The 26009-nt window shown below is 38.7% G+C and overlaps 1 protein-coding gene across 9 annotated transcripts in view; it reads left to right on the forward strand.

The window, feature by feature from the left end:
• Pkib (cAMP-dependent protein kinase inhibitor beta) overlaps nucleotides 1-26009 on the forward strand; it is a 97044-nt gene that overhangs the window by 4113 nt on the left and 66922 nt on the right. For 8 of the 9 annotated variants that reach the window (XM_006256513.5, XM_063278957.1, XM_006256512.5 and 5 more), the window contains one exon: nucleotides 18321-18412. The gene's annotated coding sequence lies outside the window, so the exon portion shown is untranslated. Of the gene's footprint in view, nucleotides 1-12157; nucleotides 12302-18320; nucleotides 18413-26009 lie in introns of those variants that run through there. The other variant, XM_006256511.5, reaches the window with a different exon arrangement.

The raw sequence follows: 26009 nt of genomic DNA on the forward strand, positions 1-26009 counted from the left end.
ACCTGTACTGCAAAACAAAGCTTCTCTGATGGGCGTTGAGGGATGCATGAGTCTCAGGGTGTAAGTCTTTAGGCATGGCTTTAATATTATGCCCTTTCAGCAGAGTAATAGTAGGGCCCAAGACCTACTCAGTTGTTTGGTTCTTGGCCCTAAGTGTGCCATAGCATGCATTTGGAGGGTAGAGAGCAATTTTGGGGAGTAAATACATTTCTTCTACCATTTGGGTCCAAGGACCAAACTCCCATCTTTAGGCTTGGTGACAAATGCTTCTTCCTCACTCTGTATTCCTGTCAATTTGTGCTATTGTGAACTCCAATGCTAAGGATATTCACATGTATGTCTTTGTGAGATCATATATTAATTTCTTTTCTGTAGATATTAAACCATGAAATATCTTGATTATATATTAAAATTGATTATATATTAAAATTATGGCTCCCTTTAAAAACACATAATAGAATCAGTTTTATATGTAAAAATGTAGAAAGTTGTAGAGAATTAAGAGTGTGTGTATGAATGAGATAGACTGATAGATAATAGGTGGACAGAGAGAGAGAAATGATAGAGTTACACAGAGGAAGCTTTCTACGGACAGCAAACTACTCTGAGAAACTGTTAAACATGTTTTCACTAATATTTCTTGCTTAATGGTTTGTTGTAGGCAAATGAAAGTGAACCAGGCTCAATCAAGACTAAATTCGCATTTAAAACGAGAGAGAAATACATTCGAAATTTGTGCTTTCAGATATTGCTAAAACTCAGTTTTGTGTGGCTTGAGAGTAAATTTGGTCATGTTCCATTCCTTTAGTGCAAAAATATTGGCTAAGAAAAAAAAAGATTCCTCTCTGAATATCAAAACAATTGATAGAGTCTATAATAAAAGAAGCCTCCTTAGTTAAAATACCACACAGATACTAATTAATCCTCTCAATGCAGGTGAGGAAATCTAAGACCCTTGGTTCAGTAATTACATCTACCAAAATCAAATATTAGGAATAAATTCAAGACGGAAGTCTTCCTTCTAGAACCTCTCCTATTGGCACATGCTTTTCTATAGCCTGTTGGTTTCACACGTTGTCACATACTTTGCATATAGCTTTTCTGTGTCATTGTGAGATAATGATATTTCACAAGGCAAGTTCTAGGTCACACTCCTGTGCATACCTGAGGAAACGAAAATGGTTATTTTTCTTGCTACGAGAATTAGAACTGATTTTGAGAAATGAAACAGAGTTTCTACTTTTCTCTCAAACGAAGCACCCCCTCCACCCCCAGCAGGCAATGGCTACTGGCAGTTCTGTGCATCTGTCTAGGTATGTGCCTGCTGTGGACTTCATAGAAAATGAGGATGTGTGTCCGTCAGTCACTCAGAGTCTCAATATCTAGGAGCTGAGTTTGTGTGTTTGTGTGTTCGTTTGTTTGCTTGATGGAGAAGGTTCTAAGATGTTGAGATAATAAGGAGGTGGACTCAGATTTGTGTCTGTTGCTGAAAGTGAGGTAGCAATCTAAAGGAGAATCCTGGATGAATTCGAAACAAGATTTTTCGGGCAGGAAAGAGGGCCCGGGGGACAGGGATTCTTCAAACAGTGTGGAGTCAGGACGTAGTTGACACTTAAATGCTGGAGCAACAGCTGAAGCCTTTGAGCACAGGATAGACAGACAGGAAGCTCTCCTAGGATCCTCTATCCACAGATCTCTCTTCCTTACAAGTACTGACATAGTTCTGCTGATAAGCGGAAGCATCGTCTGGGCCGGGTGTTCAGAATGGGCCACCACAGAAAGTGCTCACTTGGGAAATGAAATAAAAGGAGAAACCGAAGCTCCGTGTGACAACTTCAAAAGTAAAACCACCGAAAAGAAGTCCCGTGGCCTTCCTCCATATGCCTGTGTTTTAACCACCAGAAAAATTTTTATTTCAATTTAATTTCTATGCCCTGAGGTTACATGTTTCAAAGAAAATAATTTGGCTCTCTCAATCTCTCTAACTGGCTTCAAGAATTTTCTGTATTCCATGTTTTCATCTTTCTAAATCTCGTGTTTTGGGCTATCTATAATTTAACCTGCGGGAAAGGGAAAATTACGTTTCTCTATCTGTCTCTGTTTCCCTGCACACACATGTGTAAACAGGAATCGTTTATAGTTCAAGCAATTACATTGCTTTATTATGTTGATTTTTTTAAATGAAAATAACCATTGTTATTGCGGAAGCTCTGGAGCGAAGTATAATACCAAACTCAAAAGCAATGAAATAAGACCTCTTTGCCTGACTTTCCCAGAGAGGTCTTTCGAATCTAATAAAACAGCCATATTACAGACACGATGAATTTTTGTTACACTCTGAAGGTTTTTAAGACATCTATCAAACACAAAGAAGAAGTTACAAAAGGCAGCACTTCCTCAGAAACTGCTTTGCCTCCCAGTTCCTCTGTCCTTGACAACGCGGACATCTGTCACCGCTCTGTGTGTGTGGAGGGACAGAAGCAGGACTGCTCATGGGAGTGAAAAGTTAGAAAGAAAATAAAGACCAACTCACGTAAGCCTTTCACACATTCTAGGAAGTTACAGATGTTCCCCACTCCTACAGTTCTTAGGTGAGTAGGTGGATTGCGTGCAAGCGAATATTTCTAAGCCTTCATTAAGACATCCACATGAGGACGAGTAGGTAATATTCTAGTTCCAGCATTATTAGAGCCTGAAAGGGACTGGGCCTGATGACAGCTGAGTTGTGTAAGGACGGGCTGCCAAATGCATCTCGGGTGTGAGGTTGCGAGTTGGCACAATTTATGGGCGTGGCGATTTGAGAATGGGGGCGGACTTGATAGGTATTCTGAATTACGTATCCTCCATTTTTTGTCTTTCTCAGAACCTCAGAATGTGACCACATACGGAGATAAAAGCCCTACCTTATGTGTAAATGTTAAATCAGAGGTTCAACATTTAAGAGGCCACTTGTATAGAAGAAGCTCAAGAGATAATGTCAGTTTTGGGATATAGCAGGGAGTATGGTAAGACCCCTAACGGTAAGAATGCAGAAGCAGAAGAGTGCAGGTAGTGCCCCAGGAAGCCCAGGAAGAAGCTGGAAAGAGACTTTTAGAGCAACGAGTGCAGGCAGAACTTCCGAATGTGTATATAGCCGCGGACCATAGTGGTAAGAGTACTAGCAGGAGGATGGTTAATAGAGCTTTTGACTTGACAAGATGAAAGGCCAGGCTTTGTGATTGTGAGGAGGAGCAAACAGGTAAGGAGACGCGTCCCTGTTCCATACTCGAGCGAAGGTGACGGTGGAGAAGTTGGTGTCTTGGGACACTGAGTCTAATTGATTTTTGTTCAATGATTAAAGAAACACTCCCAATGGTGGGAGAGGCTGTGAGTGTAGAAAAGATAAGTTACCGGACTGTTTTCCAAAGGAAGGGGGTTATATTAAGTGCAAAAGTAGGAGTCACAAACATATTGTATGCTCTTTGACCTGTAATGGAGTTTAAGGGAGAACATTTCTTATACATTTTCTGTGGGAAGGTTAAGGAAATGGGAGTGATCTGTTGCCAGGCCGGCTCAGACTAGGTATGTTCCAATCCCCCGCCCCACTTCTCTCTCTCCCTTTCTCTCTTGATGTACGGAACTGGTATTATGGCTGCATTTTCTAGGTATTCATTTAGGATCTAAACTTAGGCCCTTGTGCTTGCTTGCTCTGCAAGCATTTTGCCCACTGAGGCATCTCCCTATGATTGAGGTTAGGACCGTTGCTGTGTATCATAATGCTAAATTCTGTACCCAAAGGTCTAGGCTTACAAGTGATTTCTCACCTTTACAAACTTCTGTTGTGTGAACCTTGTTCCTTAACTTAAAACTACTGGTTAAACAAAAATGACTACAGCCAATTACTGGATGGATTAGAAGTAGGTGGGGTTTGAGTGACCTGGTTGGGGGTTGCAGAAGGAGGAGGAGGAAGAGGAACCAGGGAGAGAGGAAGAAGCTGCTATGAGCTGAAACAGAGCATGAACACAGGGCCAGGAGAAACAGCAAGTATTTGGGGTACCCTGTTGAGGAAGCAGCCAGGGCAACAATTAGAAAAGTAGATTAGGGGTGATCCCCAGTGTTAGGTTTTCGAGTCTTGGCCCATGCCTGGACAGAAGATACCCAAACACTATGGTTCCTCGTGGAGAGGTTTAATGAGAGAAGAGTAGAAGAAGAGAGGAAAGGCAGCCGGCATGGGCACATGGAGAGGGTGATGGGGGCAAGAACAGAGACAAACAAAGAGCAAGAGGGATAAGAAAGGGTAAGAGAGGATAAGTGGAAGAGAAGGGGGCAAGCAGCCCCTTATATAGTCAGGCACAGCTGGCCGTTGCCAGGCAACTGTGGGGCGGAGCATACCTGGCTGTTCCCAGGTAGCTGTGAGGGTGGAGCTTAGAGAGAATACAACACCCAGTAATTGTCAAAGCCAAATAATTTAATGGTAGCCGGTAGTCTAGTCTCATTTATTTATAAACTAGACAGGGATAAGATGAAACTGGTTCTACTATACGCTAGCCCCTCTGTCCATTTAGTGAAACAGAAAGCGTCAGAGCCTATTTTGATTAGTACATAAATCTAAATCCTCGGCACACTGGATATTGACTGAATTGAAAAGGACAACTCACCTGCCATCTTGGACATATAATTATTATTATTATTATTGTTATTGTTGTTGTTATTATTATTATTATTCGTATTTTTATTGGATATTTTATGTATTTACATTTCAAATGTTATCCCCTTTCTTCGTTTCCTGTCCAGATCCCCCATCGCCCATCCCCCTTCCCCCTGCTTCCATGAAGTTGCTCTACCTCTCACCCACGCACCCACTCCCACCTCAATGCCCTGGCATTCCCCTACACTGGAGCATTGAGCCTTCCCAGGGCCCAGGGCTCCTTCTCCTATTGATGCCAGACAAGGCCAGCCTCTGCTACATATGTGCCCGGAGCCATGGGTTCCTCCATGTATATTCTTTGGTTGGTGGTTTAGTTCCTGGGAGCTCTAGGGTGCCTGGTTGGTCGATAGTGTTCTTCTGCTTCTGGGATTGCAGACCCCCTACAGCTTCTTCAGTCCTTTCTCTAACTCCTTCATTGGGGTCTGAGTGCTCAGTCCAATGGTTGGCTGTGAGTCTCTGACTCTGTATTTGTCATGCTCTGGCAGAGCCTCTCAGAAGACAGCTATAACAGGCTCCTGTCAGCAAGCGCTCCTTGGCATCCCCAATAGTGTCTGGGTTTCCTGGGTTTGCTGTTTGTAGATGGGATAAATTCCCATGTGTGGCAGTCTCTGGATGGTCTTTCCTTCAGAGTCTGCTCCACACTTGGTCCCTGTATTTCCTTTAGACAGAAGCACTTCAGGGTTAAGAATTTGGGGATGAGTGGGTGGTCTCATTCCCCAACCAGGGACCTTGCTTAATCTCTGGATATGGTCTCTACAGGTTCTCCCTCCCCTTTGTTGGGCATTTTAGCTAATCCTGGGAGCCTCTTGCTTTCCTGGCATCTGGGACTTGCTGGTGGCTACCCTAAGTTCCCCACCCCCCATTGCTACACACCTCTGTTCAAATTCCTGACCTTCTGTGTATGATCTCTATCTCCTCCCGTACCTGATCCTGTCCTCCTTTTCCTTCTTTCCTTCCTTTCTTCCTCCCAAGTCCCTCCTACCCTCTACTTCCTGTGAGTATTTTGTTTCCTCTTCTAAGAAGGACTGAAGCATCCTGGACATTTTAAAAAGTCTAGGTGTGGTACACACCAAGCTTTCGTTCTTAGTGTCAGATGTAAAGATGGCCGCAAAAAGGCAGTGTTGTAAAGTGGGTAGTGATTTACTGCAGCCTTTCCCGGCCACTGTTCTTTACCATTGATGGAACCAATCGTCTCAGAGTCCATATGGAATCAACAATAGAGAAATTAGATATATCCTTATGAATCTGAGGGCGAACCTTGACTTTCATTCATTTACATTGGGAATAATGGGAAAAGGTTTCAGAGGAAGTGAGGAAGAGTTTCCCCTCAGAGTGGACCCCGGCCAGTCTCTGAGAGAGGGTAAATATTAGCGAAAAGATGGTAAACTTCTACTAAATCCGAGAACTTATTTCACCTTTATAAACCTATGTTTGGGCTTCTAGTTTGATTTAAAAACTCCTGGTTTTGAGAGTAGAAATTAGAGAGATGGCTCAGTGGTTACTGACTGCTCTTCCAGAGGTCCTGAGTTCAAATCCCAGCACCACATGGTGGGTCACAACCATCTGTAATGAGATCTGATGCCCTCTTCTGGTGTGTCTGAGGACAGCTACAGTGTACTTATATATAATAAGATAAATCTTTGAAAGTAGAAATGTATTTTTTTTTTACCACTGCTTGCCTTCATTTTCCCTTTAAAGCTGTGCACTGACTCTTAAGACAATTCTCTTCCATCTCTTAACCTTTTCCATCTGTTATGAATGGAGTCGCTTAAGAAATTAACCATATTTTAAGGATTATCACAATTTTCCATAAGAGAAAATATATGTCAAGGGACAAGAGGTGTTTATGAGATTTGTGAAACTTGGTTTTTAGCCACAGCTTGATGCAGAACTAAAATTATTTTGAAAGAAACCAGCTTCTTTCTCTCTCTTGATTTTACTTCATTGTCAAGCTTTACTCTGAAAAAAAAAAAAAAGCTGCCAGCAGTTCTCTATCTAATTTCTAAAGTATACATTCAAAGAGAACAATGTATCTCCACCCAGGCTTTAGTAACAGTCCTACGTTCCAGTCTGTTTGTACCATAAACCCACATTGGAAGCTAAGGCTGTGGTCAGGGAAATGTAACAAGCTTTCTGGGCAGCTCTGAGTCATGCTGGGACTGAACAAACAGCTGTGATTAGGGGCATGTGAAATTTTGGTTAATCTGGCCTTGGTCTCAGTGTCATTCTTGGGAATAAGTGAATCTGGGAGAGCATGAAAAGAGAAGGAAGACTCCTTAACAGAGGTAAAGAGCAGGGAAAATATGTACTTCCACCCTGAAGATGGATGATTTAAAACGAAACCTTCAGAAGTGTAGCAAAACCAGGCTGAGGTCTGGTTCCAAAGTCTGTTTTATGTGTGGAAACCATGAATTTTATTGGCATGTAGGTTGTTGGTGACATTTTTATTTATTATTTTCTATTTTCATCACATATATCACCATTGTTATATATTTTAATATCTTGATTTTTGCCATATTCTTTGTATTTTCAAGTGAAAAGTAAGTAGACTTTGTAGAAATAAACCTTGTTCAGTATAATCCTCTTTAGTTATCATTAATGAACTTTATTATGTATATTCTGTATCCAAATAATAATTTGAAAAGAAATAAGTATGAAAGAAACTCTTTCTTTTATTTTTTTTAATTCCATTCATTACATCTCAAATGTTATCCTCTTTCTAGTTACCCCTCCACAACACCCCATCCCATCTGCTTTCTTCCCAACCCCTTTGTCTCTATGAGGGTGCTCCCCAACCAATCCAGACCCACTGCTCCAGCATCACCCTATTCTGGAGCATCAAGCCTCCACAGGACAAAGGGACCCCCTTCCTTTGATGTCAGACAAGGCAGTCCTTTGCTATGATGTATCTGGAGCCATGGATCCCTTACACTCCTTGGTTGGTGGTTTAATTCCTGGGAGCTCTGGGTGATCTGGCCTCTGAGGTTTCAATCTTTTTCCCATCCTTCAGACCTCCCACCAGCTTCCTCATAAGCATGTATCTGTGGCTAACACTTGACAAAATATGGACAAAGATTATGGAGATAACAACTCAAAAATCATCAAGTTACAAATTAAAAACCTTGTTACATGGCTACCTCCACTTTTAATTAGTCAATGTGCTAACAAACAAATATTTTTTTTGTAATTTCAGTTTTTTCTCAACATAATTATACTAATATGAAAAACTGAGTTCACTTTTCATCATCAAATCAGTATATAAAACTACCTATTATAAAAAGAGCCCGTAATTCCATGTTTTAATGTTGCATTTTCATGCTCATTTTTGAGAGTGATCATAAACACTTATGTACTGCTGGAGCAATGACTCCATGGTTAAGAGCACTTGCTGCTCCTCCAGAGGACCCAAGTTTTAATCCTGGTGTCCATATGTCAGCTTAGAACCATCTTGAACCCCAGTTTCATCTTCTGGCTCCTGTGGTCACTAGTCACGCACATGGGACACAACATACATGCTGGCAAAACATTTAGATATATAAAATAAAACTAAAGAACATTTAAAAATGTTTATTGAAAGTTTTAATGAACTTTGGAATTTCGTAAGCCTGTTTCTGAGGTGAAAGGCTAACTGCCTCTTGGATGCAGGCGTTTCTGGGTGTTTCTTGGTGATGTAGGTCAGCAGGAATGTGTGAAACTCATCTTTGTTAGGTGCTTAGAATCCTGTCTGCTCATAGCAGGTGATGGAAGATAATCAGCCTAACTGCCCATCTCTTAAAGAAACAAAGTGTTGAAGTACTTCAGAGAATTGTCCAGAAGAGGTAGAAACTGAGGTGGTCCTTTAAGCACTGAAGAAAAATTCTATGAATGGAAAAAAAAATCCTGGAATTAGAAGGTAGTAAAAACAAAAGCTCAAATGCAGAAAAGAATAAGACAGAGCTGTGAAGGCTATTCAGGATCCAGAGACTGAATGGGCAGAAGTAGAGATTGAAGCTGTTGTGAAGGGCTTTAAATATCTTACTGAAGACTTTGCATTTAAATCTGTGGCCAATGTTAATGACTACTGTATTTTGTGAGCCCTGATCCATTTTAACTGATTGTTTATATGTGAACAAATCTAGGAGTGAAGCATGTATATATGCTTCACACACATGTTATATACATGTTATATACATGTGTGTGTATTATCACTAGTAAAATGTAGTATTTATTAACATTAGCCACAAATTTAAACACAAAGTCTTTCCTCAGTCTAAATATATCTGAGATATATATACATATATATATATATATGTATGTGTGTGTCTGTTATGTGTTGTAGAAGGGGCATTTTATATATATATGTATATAATAAATACAATATATGAATATATAAAATACATAAGTATATGAATATATAATTTGTGTATAATATATATATGAACATATATTGAAATACATGGAAGAGAGATGGTCACTGACAGAACCTGTAAAATAATAGAGGTGTTGGTTTGTTATCGATCAGCTAGTGATTAGTAATATCAAGTGGCTGTCCAACAAAGGAAGTCAGTATACAAACTGTAAGATTTAGCTAGATCTGGATTCAGAACTTACCTCTATGACTTATTTGTCTTTTTATTTTCCAGAGTTTTCTCACTTTTGCTCTTTCACTGTCTTCACATCATCAAGATGACAGCATTTCTTTCTCTCCCCTTTACCTAGCACCTAACACATCTCCACTGTTTGTGCCTGGTATTTGAGTGTGAAAGCTGCACATAAGGGTTAGACTGGGTCAATGAGGTGCCTGTGCATTGAGACCTAATGGTGGAGAAAGAAAAATGTATTTATACACAAGACACACAGCCTTAGCAGGGCAGGTAGCAGGTCAACTCACTAGGTTAGGAATTCTTTCCATACGTGTAAACACAGGCAGGTTAGGAATTAAGATTTCCAGTCTTCAGAATTTGTGTTCAAGTTAGATACTCACACTACTCATGTAGTACTCATGTAAGCATGCTCAAGAGTTGCTCATGGACAGGTATGGACCTAAGATTCTTTGGTAATATACAAACCTGTGAGAAACAGGCTTATATGTATCTCTATCTCCAGGGAGTGGTAGAGAAGAAGGGCTGTGTGATATTGGGATGGATTGCCGGATTCATAAGCTTATGTGTATTATTTTTCCATGGTCCTATTTAACTTTTCAACTAGTACTTTGAAAGAGGCAGCTATTGAATGAATGCTGACTTGAGACTATTTTGGAAAATTTACAGTTAGGGTAACTTGGGTTCAGTCCAGAGTACTTCCACATAAGCCTGACATGGTGATATAAGGCAGTAATCAGAAACTTAAGGTCATTCTTTGGCCATATACCAAGTTTGAAGCCAGCTTGGGCTACATGAGAGCCCATTTCAAAAGAAAGATGAGGGGGCTGGGGATTTAGCTCAGTGGTAGAGCGCTTACCTAGGAAGCGCAAGGCCCTGGGTTCGGTCCCCAGCTACGAAAAAAAAGAACCAAAAAAAAAAAAAAAGAACAAAAGAAAGATGAGCAAAAACCAATTACCCATTAGTGTGGAAAATTATTTTTCTGAGATGGGATCCAGATAAGTATCACCAATTGGCTCCTGGATGTATATCTTGAGTGTTCTGTTATCGTGTGATTACAGTAAGAGAGACACAGAGTGGGGATTCAGGAGAATCAATGGAAGAATGCTTGTTTAATTTTCCAAAAGCAAAACAAAACAAAATAACCTGAATTAGTTTAAGAAAAAGAAAAAAATACAAACCACCAGATTATAAGGACTATGTCACTCAAGGGATATCTGAGAAGTTAGTGTAGGAGAATCCATTATAGTTTAAGAGGAGTCAGGAAATGGAGTTTTACTTTTTTGGCAAACTATATCATTTCCCATCCTATTCCCTTGAGGTATGTTGATGATCACTTGGGAGATAGAAAAAACAGCAGAAGACACCAAAATGTGCCCAGTATTTATGAATTTTGCAATTTTCCCCCAAAGCACTGTTCTCTAATCAACAATATATTAACCCATGGTCACCTCCTTAATCCTAAGGACTAGGCCAGGTTTCAACAATGTCAAGTTGGATGTAGTCTAGGTTCTCAAAGAGCACAGGACTAATGGGAAAGTAAACAACTTCAAAACAATGTGACTGAATGCACCATAGCAACTTCAATCAAGTGCGGACACGATCGACTGTCTTTATCAGTAATCTTGAAATTAGGTCAGCTACTCTGCAGAGGTTGACATAATTGCTAGATCTTAAAAGATAACCAGTCATTTCTCAGGTAAAGGGGAATGTGTTCTGGGAAAATACAAGAGACTTGAAGTGCAAGGTGTGTTTGAGGAACTGTGACTCATTCAACATAACGGAAGTATGCTGTATGGGACAACAGCAGACAAGGCTTGACATTGAGCAGGAAATAGATTCAGAAGTGTTTTTTGAGTCAGGATATACACGCTTAGCCTTTGTTGAAGGGTTTGAACTAGAATAATAATGGAATTCCATTTGGACTGTGGTGATATGACTAATGCCCATGTTCTTCTGTGTGAATTCTTCTTTTTCTCCTGAAGAGTTTGGGGACATTGGGAGAATGAGGACAGGGCAGAACTCATGGCTAGTTGGAAAAACTTTTCAGATTTATTTGCTACATGTTGCCTTCAAGGTGTGGATCAGACATAGAAAATATAACTGCCTTAGGTTTGTTGTTACTGCAACTTTCAGACAGAACATCTCAATGTGGGTTTAGAAATACATAAAAGACATAAAAAGTTTTGCCTGGAAATTGCTATGCCAAACTAGAGTTGTACAACTCAAATATTTTGTAGAGTTAATTTTTTCCTCCTCTTTCTCTCTTGCTCTTTTTCTCCCTTCCCTCCCCTTTGTCCTTAATGAGAGAGTCTCACTATATAGCCACAGATAGTCTCATACAATATGTCTTCCTCAGCCTCCCAAGTCCTGGAACCACAAGGGTGTTCAGCTCCAAATATGTGTGTTTTCCAGGAGCATTGTGGTTTAATTCTTGTGTTTCTCCACTTTTCTATGAACAGAAAGTAGGTAAACATTTAAGTTCTTTGAAACAGTGAAGACTTTGGAAGTCATACTTTAAATGTGACTTAATAAATATTGGCTCACTTATTGTTTATTTCAGTACTTAGACTTTTCTAGATTTTTGCCTCCCTGGCCTTAGCTTTCCTGGCAGATTCTGTAACTCTCCAAGGATAGAGTTCAAATCGAGGATGCATTCAAAGTATCCTTCATGCTGGAAAATAACTCTTACTGGAGTTTTATTTAGCAACAGTGGAGAGTTTCCTGAGAAGCATGTGTGTATATTATGTAACTAGTTATAGAATCAGGTACCTCTAGTGTCCTGTGAATCTGGCCCACTTGAGAACCACTGAGCTGGGCATGTTCTTGGGAACAGCTGGGGCGAATGAAGCACTATTACCTAGCAGTCCCTCTGGGGAAGTCATAAGGGATTGTTGCTAAGCAACCAGGGGCCTCTTGGTGCCACATCATCCTCCATGTCATGAGAGTCAAAGTGGTGGTGGGTCCACTCCCCTTGGGAGGAGCAGTACATCCTGGGAGTGTCCGAACTACCCTCAGAGGCATGGTGTTATCAGTAAGTGTCTGAACACATCATCAAATATGGTACCTTGTACACTGTGGCCATACATGTCTTTTATGGAATTGTAAATTGAATTAAACGTAAACTTGGGGAAAAACACATAGCAGTGGTGGCAGGAATTCTCACACAAATAATCTGCTTGTGGTTCTTTTGTCCTTCAGGCTTGATTGTAAGGTAGATTTCCTGGTCATTTTTCGTTGTGGTCCATGGAATATGTAATGTACCTTGTTAACATTATGTAGTCAAGCAAATATTTACATTTGAGAAAAACTAGCAAGCTAATTCTAATCTGGTAGAGAGACTCTGTTGAGTCAAGTACTTGAGTCAATAACAACTTAACTTACTGCTACATTGAGTTTTCCTTCTGTACAGAAAGGTCAGGAAATTGTCTTACTTATTTCTATTTCATTTTTAGTATTTACATAGTACATATGGTACACTTAAAAATTGATAAAAAATGTGGAAATGCGTTAGCTCTCCGAGGAGGGCTGACTTCTTGTGTTAGAAGTCAATGCTTCTCTGGCGAGCAAACACTTAGTAGGATTCAAGCAAATTCCCCAGAGACCAAGATTCAGCCCAGGATAGAGTGGGGAAATTCCAGCCTCTGTTTGAAATGGCATGTGCAGTCTCTGATCTGTTTTATTTTTTACAAATGCTAGAGCGAACTGTTCCTGACTCTATTGTCTGTTTTGGATTCCCTTTCCCTAGCTGGACTGCCTTGTCTGGCCTTAGTGGGAGAGGATGCCCTTAGTCCTGCTGTGACTTGATGTGCTAGGGTGGGTTGGTACCCGTAGGAAGTTTCCATTTCTCTGAGGAGAAGGGGAGGGGACAATGGAGGGAGGTATGTGCGGGTGGGCCTGGGAGGAGAGGAGGGAAGGGGCTGTAATCAGGATATAAAGTGAATAAAAAACGTAATGAAGAATTTAAAAATTCTTGCAAAGTCTTGCATTCAGAGATCTGTTAAACACACATTCTTTCACAGTGATGTGTGGAAGACGATAGAGTTAGCACATCACCGAGGTTCGTTACATAAGTAGCCACAGGAAAGTGGACGTCTCTGTAAGGTGCTTGATGCTGTAGAGAGCCTATGAGCATTCACAATGAGCAAGAACCATGATTTATCTCATATGAATGTTGATAATCTGAAACATATAGAATTCATTTTTGCTAGAAGTTGTTCTATGTGACTTAAAATAATAGAGTATTTAAACTTTAAAGTTATTTGTTTATTTTTAAATTAAATTTTAGGGTAGGACAGAAAAAGATTTTTATGGCATTTTCATATATATATATATATGCATATGTGCTCTGAAGCATATATATGTAAATACTTTGTTCTAATTCATTCCCTTCTCCTACTGCTCCCAACCTCCTACTTTCTCTTGCAGATTCTCTTCCTCTTCCCAAATATCCTTCTCTGCTTTCCTGTCACATGAATTCCATCACCCTCTCTTTTATCTCCTCCTACCTCCCTTAGATATGTTTCTTCAATGTACAGTGGTGGCCCATACCTTTATTCGCAGAACTTGAAAAGCAGAGGCAGGCAGATTTCTGACTAATGTGTGCGTGCACGCGAGCGCTCATGCGTGCGCACACACACACACACACACACACACACACACACACACACACACAAACACACCTAGTCAAATATATCTGTATATATTTGTGTGTGTGTATGTGTACGTATATATATTTGAATATCAGAGAAAACATGTTTGGATTTCTGATATAGCTTATTTCTGATCCATCCATTTTTCTTGCAAATGTCGTGATTTCAGTTTTCTTTGTGGCTAAACAAAATTCTATCTTGTATAAGCATGGCATTTTCTTTCTTTATACATTCATTTGTTGATAGGCAACTAGGCTAATTCTAAAAACTATATACACAACCCTTGACTCTTAAGGCTATTGTTTCATGGTGGCCTAGGCTGGTTCAGAGAACTTAGGAGCTTGGCCAAAGACAGTGTAGATAGAAGGTCAGAAAGATCAGTCTTTAAAACCCATGCTCTTAATTTTCTGCCATAGCACTATATCATTTTAGAAGGGCAACCACGTCAGTGTTTACAGTGAACTTGTCCTTTAAACTGTGCAAGCAACCAAAGTCATGATCACTTGAGTTACTAAACTGCTTGACTTATGACTTGACTCCCTTCTTAGTAAGACCCTTTTGATCTAGAGTCTTTGTATCTATCAAAGCCTCGGAACAGTAGAATATATTCATCTGGCATTAACAGTCTTGTTCTGTTTGTTGTTTACCTTGTTCTGTTTTGTAAAACAAGAAAGCGTATTTTCTTTAAGTGAATGAAGGAAAAGTGGTTAGAAAATAATTTGTAGAAATAAGTAACATTTGAAATAGGTTTGGAGTCAATCCACTAGAATGATTTTAGGGCTTTAAAAATCATAAGATAAAAAAAGCATTTGTTCTCAAGAGAAAAAGATGATCTAGGTGAGAAGACATATAAAGGCAGAATCAAAAGTCCAAGAATATCACAGGGTCTCATGTTGTCCAAATCTGGAGTTGGACAGAGCTAAGCTTAAGTCCTGGTTCTGGGATTTATTAGCGGTGTGACCTTGGGGAGGGACATATCATATTAAAATTTGAAAAGCATTCATTCTGGTATGGTTAAATGGAATGCAGTGTGGAGTGTTCTGCACGGTTCATGACACAAAATGTAGAAGCAACTCATGTTCACTATATAGATAATAGATACTATGTAGATTGTGGCATTATCCAGCCTTTTAAAAGGAAGGGAATTTTGATGTGTGCTATCACATGGGAAACCTGGAGAATGACGTGCTAGAAAAAAAAGAAAAGAAAACCTAGCCAGTCACAAAATAACAAGTTTGTAAGAAATACATAGTCTAAAGCAGAAAAGTGAATGGTGACGGCTAGGGGTTCCAGGAGGGAGGGATGCGGGTGATTGCTTAATGGGCATAGAGTTTTTGTTTTGGAAGATAACATTTCAGAGATAAATTACACAACTATATAAATATAGTTATATATAAACTATATAAATAGAATACTCAACTGTTTTCTTAAGGTGATGGAGATGGTAATTTTATGTATATTATTCTATAATAAAGAACAGTTAGAGGGGAGTAACAATCGAAATGTAAATAAGAAATACTCAAGTTAATAAAGATAAAAAAGAACAGTTAGTATTAAAGTAATGATTTTTATCCATTAGTCTGATAAAAATCAATTATGACATGAATATATTTGCCTATTCCATTTGGTTTATGATTCCCAGCAACCTTGTTTGAGGATAAATTGTATAAAGCAGTAGGGACATCAAAGCAAGATGACACTTATTTATTAATTCCAACCAGCATTTATTTCATTCGGTGTCAGCTATACTCCCATACAGATTTTACCTGGAACCCAGCAGGATGGATGGTTCATGCAAGGTCATATATCAAAGGGCAGAGAAAAGTGGGTTAGTGGTGGGATTGTGAGCTTTTCGTACAAACAGAAAATTTCTTTGAGCAGAAGCCATCATACTGACCACATAGAAGCTGAACTGATATCTTTTATTTGGAAGCACAGCAAATGTCTTGCTGTGCACACATCTTTAGTTAACCTGCTATTCAACGATCAAGATAAGGACTGTTTTTAAAATAATGCTTTTAGTGAGTGTGTGTGTGTGTATGTGTGTGTATGTGTGTATCTGTGTGTGTGTTTGTGTGTGTGTGTTTCTGTGTGTGTGTTTCTCTGTGTGTGTTTCTGTGTGTATGTGTGCGGTACCTGCTGAGGTCAGAAAAAGGCATCAGATCCCCAGGAGCCGAAGTCGCAGGCAGTTGTGATGAGGGTGCTAGGACTGAGCCCTTTATGAGAACAACAAATTTTCTTAATGGATGAGAAAGGTTTCCAGCTATTTCTTTATTAAAAGTATCTATTAAGTTCTGTTGTTATCAATGTATTAAAGAAAATGGTTGATACTTGTATTCTAAATGATATTTTTTTACTTTAGGTAAATGCCAAGTTCGTTAAATTGAGACTTCATGTTTTTTCCAGTCCTATTTCTTCTTATTTTATTTCTAATCAACATGAAACATGATGTGTTGATATATTTAATGTTATAAACTCAGGTAATCATCATAGGCATTTCCTTAAACATTTTCCTTTCTAAAAGTATTGGAAACATTTTATTAACTATGGTTATCCTACTGTACCACAGAATGTCTGTTTTTTTTTTTTTCCCTACTGGTGACTTTGTACTTCATCATCTGTCATTGCCATCCTCCTTGCCCATCTCCCATTCCCTTGTCCCCTGTCCTCTTGTAACCCCTATCCTTGTCTAATGCTAGAAGAAGTTGATTTTTCCTTTAGTGATTTCTTACTCTTCAGGGATGTTAGCAGCGGCACATTGGCTACTTCATTGCCTGGGACAATCCTTGAATCCCAGGGCAATCTAGAGAGACAGCCAGGATTGCCAATGCCCTGTCACTTACCTAAGACAAAAGATGAGCCTCCAAGTCAGGACCTGATAAATGGATGATTTAGAGCTAGAACTTGGATCAGTCCTCATGTTCCTGTAATCCCCTTGAGATGCTCTTAATGCCCACTCAGAAGCTCTAGAACCTGGGGAAGGAAATGGAGAAAGAATCAGCGAGTTGCTTGAAAACCAACATAAAAGAGTGGCCAGTGCAATGTTTACGTTGTAAGAAACAGATACCTTGTCTGAGAACCGTAGAAAAATCTCACCACTTTGTAAATCGCACATAACCAGTTAAAAGTTTGATTGCTTCATTTAACATGAAGGGTCTATGGAGGACGGGTTAGAAGAAAAGTCTCAGAGTAGAGAGATTGGCAAGGGCTGCCATAGCCTCTGCAGAGGATGGAGTGGCAAGGGAGTGATGTGAGAAGGGTGTAGCCAGACTGTGTGATGTGTAAAGAGTGAAGGCAGTTGGAGATGTGACCTACAGACCATGACATTAGGACTCGATACTTGATTAATGAAGCAGGGAAGAGAAGAGAGTAGATGGCACTAGTCTCCAAATACATAGCATTAAGCTGGATTCTCTCCTGCAATGATAACTCCACCAAAATCGGACAACACAGATGAATAGAAGAACATTGACAGTACTAGCCCTAGGATTAGGAAAACAGTGATTAGATAATCTCAATAAAATGTGAACAAAACAAAGTATTGTATTTGTTGTCTTATTTTGTTTTCTTTTTCCATCTTGGACAAGAAGTATTTATCTTACGTCTGTTCACATATGTAGATTAAATTAAGAGGACCTTATTTTCTCAGAGGTTGGTTGTAACCATGTCTATTACATATCTATGGAAATGAAAATAACAAGGTTTTTTTGTGTTATTAGCTTTAAAATGGTAACATTTTATGTAGAAAACCTAAAAGAATACAAACAGAAAAATTGTCCAAGTAGGTTAGCTGCTTGTTCACAGGAAACCTTCAGGGTAACTCTAGACATCGAGGCATTATGTGTAAGCTGGACTTTATTGGATTTTTTTCTCTAAGAGTTCCAATATTGTGGGATATGACTGAGGGAAAACAATGGTCTTGCTCCTTGGCATTAGGATTTAGAGACAACTGCTACAGGGATAAGTCACCTTTTCAGGCACAGGGTTGAGAAAGGCTGCCACTCCCATAGAGAATCCATTTGAAATGGAAATTGAAAAATGTGAAGAAAAACGGGTTTTCGTTTTAACTGTTTGGGCAGCTCTTCTTACACAGTTTGACAGAAAAAGAACCAAGAAAGGTTGCTCAAGAATCAGAAGATTATATATATATATATATATATATATATATATATATATATATATATACTCATATTTCTTGTTATTTACATATATATGAAAGCAGGCAGCTGTTTGCTTAAGAAATCTGACCACCTAATCTTAAAGAAACTGAAAAAGTATGAGATTATTTTATCCTTTTAGGTGACATGGTCTTGCTCAAGAAGGCACTTGTTTATTTTAGTGATGAACAAAGAACTAGAAGCACTTATCTTTATAATTTTTCCTCCTGTTTGTTTCCTTCAGGGGTCATGATATACTGGAAACCACACAAGATTAGTCTGGGGAGGCAGAAACCATAAAGCCCCTGAGACTAGGTTCGGAGAGGAAAGATAAAGGTAAGTAAAGTTTTGGTCCCGTCGATCCTTGGACTGAGAGTATCACTGAATATATCTTTATTACTATGAAGTCAGGGGACAGCAAAGAATAGCTAGGGAGCGATGACCTCAGTTTGGACAGTTACTCAATACTGTTCTGTCAACTATTTCTAGTGGTAAATAGCAATCACCACACGCATTTCCATCTGGTGACTCCTCAGGACCTGGCATGAGTAGAGAAAGAGCATATTTTAATATTTCTATTCTTCTTAGCTGTGTCTCTTTAAATTTCTCTCAGTGAAAGCCAATGGTTCATTAATTATTACTCTCCGTGGAAATGTTTTTCTGAGAGACCACAGTAAGCAATGTCTGTAAATTGTTTTGTTTCCGTGAGACAGTCAGGGTCTTGGTATATAGCCTGAACTGCTCTTGAACACGTAGTGCAGGCCTCTGCCTCAGCCTTGCAAATATTAAGATTGTATAACTGTTTACAAGGGAATACTCTTGGTGGTTTGACTGGTAGACATACAAGTCAAATTAATATATTTTGAGGAATGGGAAAACAATAAAAAAGTCTTTAAGCCTTGAGGCCACTCTAACCCTTAGCTCTGTGTTTTGCCGTCTGGAGTGAGGAATTCACTGCTGCACCATAGAGTGATGGAGGCAAACATTTCCTCTTGGGGGAACTGTTCCCTTGCTCCTGGTTCCCCAAGAGAAACAACATGAGGCAGCAGCAACAAGGAGATACTAGAGGGGCTCAGGCTCTTTCCCTGTGTTCTGGAGACTGGTGTGCATTTTCTTTGCAGCAACTAAAATTTAGACAGTGGTAATGAGTTCTATGTTGTATTGAAATGTTTTAATTTCAATGTCAACTTTCAAACGAAGCAGAGTGTCTTCATTTGACATTTACTTTCTATAAGCAAAGGATTTTAGTAAAATAATTTTGTGAAAAGCCTATTTCTACAGGAGACATTCTAATCTCTATATTCGTGAAAATGATAAGCAAACTTATAAATTCTTGCTTCATACTTGAAGACAATTTAAACTGATGTATAAAATAATTACAGGTTCACTATGGTAGCCCGAATGCTCAGGATTTCTAAACAGAAGCCTTTTAACTTAATCCTCATGGCAGCTCTGGCAGGAGGTGAAGAGGGCTGTTCCCTTCTGTCATGAAGGCTGACTGGCTGGCCAACTGCACATATTTAGCCAGTGGGTGGTGAAGTTGGATATGAGTCTAATTCTGTCTGCTGTCAAACCTATGTCCTTGACCAGTGTGTAGAGCAGAAGCTAAAATACTGACTCTAAAGAGCAAGACATCTCATGTTCGTCAGACATTTATCCTCCATTGCTGGAATATACACTCTTAAGGAACACATTATATGATGTATATGAAGAAATAATTGATCATACACATTCATTTTATAGTGAAACACTAAACTTCTACAACCCTCTCAAAAAGTAACAAAAGAAGAAGAACAACAACAACAAAAAAGAAAACTACAAAATATTAGCTAAAGAAATTACAAGTCAACAAAAGAGAAAAGCACAAGAGTGCATATGTAATCAGAATGTGATGGTGGTCAAAGTTGGAAATTGTAACTAAATAATTTTATAGTTATAGACCAAAAAAATCCCAGAAATCAGAAAAAGAAACGTCTCAGGGTTAACCGTATGACAAGTCTGATTCACCTGAACTTAACCTTACTTTATAAGTTCTGGTGGATATAATAGAAAAAAGATATAATAGAAATTATCTGTGTTAAAAATGGTTTTAAGTTTCTTACAATACACATTTTTTTTCAAATTTTAAGTTCTAGGAAGTACTAGTTGCTATCATTCCATTTTACAGACTTAGAAACTGAGAAGCAAAGAAGCTAAAGAACTTGGCTAAGTTCACAGACATTAAGTAGCAAAACTGAATTAGTAGTCAGGTGGTTTAATCTGAGTCTTTAGTCTTAAACACTGTACATACATTGTTGTCTTTTTAAAAGTTGATATTTCGAAAAGTTATCATTATTAGGAACAATATGACAAACTAAAGAGTATCAGAATAGAAGGGTACAGTTACTTAGGCATAGAAAAGAGATGGCTCAGCTGTTAAGAGCACTGACTGCTCTTCCAGAGGTCCTGCGTTCATTGCCCAGCAACCACACAACCACGTTCATAACCATCTATAAGGGGCTTCAATGCCCTCTTGTGGTGTATCTAAAGACAGATACTGTATACTCATACATTTAAAAAAAGATAACTGTGTAAATCAGTTTACTTGTCCACAATAAATAGACACTATTATAAAGCAATCTCATAACAGTCATGCATACCTATGGCTAGGAACTATATAAGAATTATGTGAAGAGGGTAAAAAGAGAATGAGAAACACAAAACAAAATCAGCAGTGAGCTATGTCTTCATTGCATTCCTATCTAAGAATAATAATGTTGTACAAAAGTTACCCACCACATATTCACTTATGAATTTAATATAATTAGATTCGCAACCTCAAAAAGAATTTGGGAGAAAGCTTGCCATTAAAATGGAAGAATGGTCTGGGGAAAACCTTTTGTTTTTTAAAGAGGATAATTTAAGAACTTGCTTTTTCTGAGTATCGAAACATGTTAAGACAGTGAGTTCAAACTTAAAGGATCAGTAGTGATTTGAAGAGGAATGTCCCCCATAGGCTCCTTTATTTGAACTCTTGGTCTCCAGATGGTGGCACTGTTTGGGGAGGTTATGGAATCTGTAGGAGGTGCACCCTTGCTGTAGGAAGTGTATCACTGGGGATTGGGCTTTGAGGATTTATAGCCACAGCCCCATTTTACTCTCTGCTTCCTGTGTGTGGTTGAGATGTGACCAGTCAGCTTCTTACTTCTGCTGCCAGACCTGCCTGTTACCCCTGCTCTTCCAGTCTCTATGGACTCTATCCTTGTCAAATAAACAATTGTTCCCTCAGTTTCTCTGTTCATGGTCTTGTATCACAGCAGCATAAAAGTAATTAATATAGGAGGAATTAAATTAGTTTGAAAACCCCACAAAGAGCATAGTGTGTAAAAGGAATGTAATGCACACATTTCATGTTGATAAATTCTTGACTGCTCAATGACCATAGTAGCAATAATTGGTTCACATTTGGAAAAATGTAAATACATAAGTATTGAATGTATTAAAGAAGACTCCATGGCTGAATTGAATGAAAGCTTCCTTATCTGTGAATGAACAAGAGACATAAGTAGCATAACCCTAAGAATGAATTTGTTTTATTTTGAGACTAAAATGAATGAATCTGACAAGTTCTGACTAACATTCCAAAAATATGACTATTTAAAGGTTTAGAAAAGCTGAGGCCTATGGGTATGTTAGTTTTCCAAAGGATGGATATTTTGTCATTACATAGCAAATATCTCATTCTGTCTGTCTGTCTATCTACTTGTGTATCCATCTATCCAGTTATATATCAGTATATATAGATATATAAATATATAGATACAGAGACATAGATCTATAGATACAGCAATCTATATATAGATAAATTATATAGATACAGATCATATGTATCTTGATGTCATAATGTTTATATATCAGTTAAGTTTAATGACAGCATTCCAAGCAACAACCTGGAAAAGTGGCAGTTTTCTATCAAAAGGCCAACTAAATTTTAGCTACGGTATTTACAGGGGAATTTTTAGCAGACATTTTTATAATTCTTTCACATCTGTGCATATTTTAGAAGTTATTTGCAACATCTTTGAATAATTAACATTTTGCACATGTGAAAATGTATCATCAGTAGTAAAAATGAAATAATTCTACTTTTGCAAATGCAGTAGATAATAGCAGTGGAGTGGTCCGATGATAAAATTTGAAGAAAAATGTGCCCTGTCTTATTATTGTCACGAATGATGCAAGAAAGATGGCTATTTCACCTCCATCTAGAGGAACTCTCATTTTAAAGGCTGGAGTCCCAAAGCTAATGTGAAACAGAAATCTACCATCATTACTGTACACTGATGAATTTAATATTGAAAATAATAAAAGTTTTAGAGCTTAGTGGGCAATAGCATTTGCCATAAAAGCTTGCCAACATGAGTTCAATCTCCTGAAACCACAGGGGAAAGAGAAAGGTGACTCCTGAACATAGTCTTCTGACCTCCATGCACATGTGTACATGTGTGCATATACAGAACAATATTTAAATTTAATAATAATGATAAAAGGATGAAGCTTTAACTTATGTGCTCAGTTTATGAACAACTGTAATTTATTTATAGTTCATCCTGTAGATTATGGATTATGCCCAGGGATCTAGATAGTCAACTCTGGTTTGTTACTTCAAAAGACATCTTGATTGGACTGAATGTGTTACAACCCTTTCAAAGGCAGGTTGCTAGTGCATGTTGAGTGACTTTGGGTTTGCCAGAATTAGGATGTTGTACTGCAATCAATTCCTGTTTACCCACCATACTGTGGTGATCAACATTTGAACAAGTTACATTAATCGTTGAGAAATGCAAAAGGACTCAGTGGTTGAGCTATTCCCAGATCATTGTAACAGAAGGCAAATAAAGCAGTTAGAAACAGTCTGTTGCCATGTAAACTCAATGAGCTGTTTGGTGTTAAAACATGCTTACCAGTTACAGTAAATGAGCCATTCCAGGCTTAATGCTCCCCTTTCCAGTTTGCCTTTGATGAGCTCACCTTGCTTTTGTGTATAACAATCTTTGTTGTTGTTATTTACCTTGTGTCTAACTCAAGATAGTTTGATTGCAAATTTTCAACTTTCTTATGTGAAGGTGATCCCCATTCAGTACCAGCTATATCCTGAATTTTGAATGTTAGTGTTTTCTGGAATGGCACTATATATTACAATACTCAGGCTATGTAAGCTGCAGCTTCCAGTCAACCATGCAACCGTGAAAGAAACAATAAAGGCTCTACAGTGGCATTTTAAGCCTACTGTTTCATAGGTTAAATTTTTGACCTACAAGATTTTCAAGTTAATTTTGTTGTTTTGTTCTTCCTTCCTTCCTTCCTTCCTTCCTTCCTTCCTTCCTTCCTTCCTTCCTTCCTTCCTTTCTTTCTTTCTTTCTCTCTTCCTTCTTTTCTTCCTTTCTTTCTCTCTTCCTTTCTTCCTTTCTTTTTTTTTTTTTCTTCGGAGCTGAGGACCGAACCCAGGGCCTTGCACTTGCTAGGCAAGAGCTCTACCACTGAGCTAAATCCCCAACCCGGTTAATTTTGTTGTAACATTAGCCTACTTTGCGAATTGTATCTTGCAATATTTATGCAATACTGAGAGTAAAAAATAAAATCACCCCAGAGCTCTCAGGGACTAAACCACCGACCAAATTGTACACATGGTCAGACCCATGGCTCCAGCTGCATATGTAGCAGAGGATGGCCTTGTCAGGCATCAATGGGAGGAGAGGCCCTTGGTTCTGTAAAGTCTCAATGCCCCACTATAGGGGAATGCCAGGGTGGAGAGGCAGAAGGGAGTGGGTGGGTGTGTGGGTGAGCACCCTCATAAAAGCAGGAGGAAGGGGGATTGGACAGGGGGTTTCCAGAGGAGAAACTGGGAAAGGGGATAACATTTGAAATGTAAATGCATAAAATATCCAATAAAAGAAAAGAAAAAAAGAAACAGCGAATAAAGAGATGTGTAAAGATGTTTTCATACTTTATTCTACGTAACTGTTTGATTATGAGATTTGGGCTGTGAGTTAGAGGGCCACCATTAACCTTTCTACATAACCTAAAGGAGAGCTCTAGACAAAAAAATTAAGAACAACCAGTTCCATTAAGATCAAACACTGCTGCAGACATGTTGGCTGATTAAATATCAGAGCCATTTGTAAGTAAATCAGTTTGGGGATTGAGAACCATTTTCGTTAGCTAGCTTTTGTTTAACAGAAAATGTTTGTAGTCCCTCCAGTGAGCCCCCGAACGATGAGTCAGGTCTTACATGAAACACAGTGCTCTGTCCTGGAACCGGAATATGAAAGCAAACCAGTGTGTTGATTGGCAACAGCTGGTTCGATTCACGTCGGTATCGTTTGCTGGTGTGTTTCTGCGTATGTAACAAATCAATTGACTAGGTGGAGGCCTGTGATAAGTTGACATTTGATTTACAATTAAGCAGTGACACGACAAGCATGTTGGTTTCATTTGGCCTGTGTAAAGGTTATGGATGCAGATAAACCTCAGGCCCAAGAACTTGTGTTTATTTTGAGAAAGTCGATTCACCTGTTGTGGTTTCACTTCCTTAACAGACAGTCTGACTCTCCGTATGACCTGTCTGGCCTCATCTTAATATATTCATGTGTTCCAGGTTCCTCCAACTTTAACTTTTATCATCTTCAGTATTCACCGTATAGAGACCCATAAATTTAGGGTGCTGTGGAGGCTAATAGTCACTGTCAAGTGGATTTAAAGTCACAGTAGAAACACACCTTCTGGTTCCTAATTCACTGGTCATGAGAGTCCAACGCCTACTTAGGGACTTCTAGGCAATGTTCTGACCCATGGTGTATTGATTTGGACATGACATTAATTAATTAATGGACATGACATGTCCATTTCTAGAAAGGTTTGGGGCATATCCACATTCTTCTGGAGACAAAACCAACTCTGTCAGCTTGAAAAACAGGAGTTTGTACCTGCACTCCAAGGCCTGCAGTTTTCTATAGTTGTGGCAACCTCAGCATTACTGGGCACTAAGTAAATCTTAATCTTATCTTGTTTAAACTTTGACACCAGTGTATCTCCTGAGATTAAAAGGAATGTAACTAACTTTTAAATTAAATTCACTTCAAATTTGTTCGTATTTTAAGGTGTTTTACATAGTTATAAAATAAATAAAATCAGTGTTCTTGACCAGCGTGTTGGCTACAGAATTTTGAAACACTAGTGTATTTGGCATAAGTTATATAGCATGTTACAAGTAATATCTGTCACGTGTAATAACATGCCACTGTAATAACTGCTGTCACGGATTAAGTGTCAGGTTTCATTTATATTCTCTTCAGATAAATTTGATAAAATTCTAACTTATAGATACTCAAGAACACAACATAAGTCAATAAACTGTCAGTTATCTTACCTTGCAAACATCATATATATTTGGTAATTACTAAAAACTCCACTGGTAGAAAACTGTATATGTAAATACACAGGTCAAGGCAGTAACTAAAATGATGACATCATTGTCCCAGAGTGACAGCATTATCCTAGAGTTGCCCATGAGGCGGTTGTTTTAATTTGTCTCAGATGGCATATTTTCTGACCTTTGGAAGGCATTGTAGATATTTTGGCTGCTAATTATTATCAACAGTTTCAGCACATAAAGATTCTCTGTATGGCTATGATTGCTGAAAGTGCGAAGGACAAGGTCGCATTCACATTGCAAGTACGTGAAGGATCTCTCTTGTTGAATTTGGTATGTTGGTCCTTTATTATTGGTATGGAACGGAGAACTCGGTTTAACTCTATGAGCTTATTCCAGGGGGGTCTCCCGCCTGAACCTCTCTAGAAGTGTGTGGAGTCTGTTGTTAGAACTTAATGCATATCCATAGCTTAAGCCTATCACATGAAGTTATGATTACAGCAGCAGTTTATAACCCACTGT

Source organism: Rattus norvegicus, chromosome 20 (assembly GCF_036323735.1).
Source record: "Rattus norvegicus strain BN/NHsdMcwi chromosome 20, GRCr8, whole genome shotgun sequence".
Taxonomy (NCBI): Eukaryota; Metazoa; Chordata; class Mammalia; order Rodentia; family Muridae; genus Rattus; species Rattus norvegicus.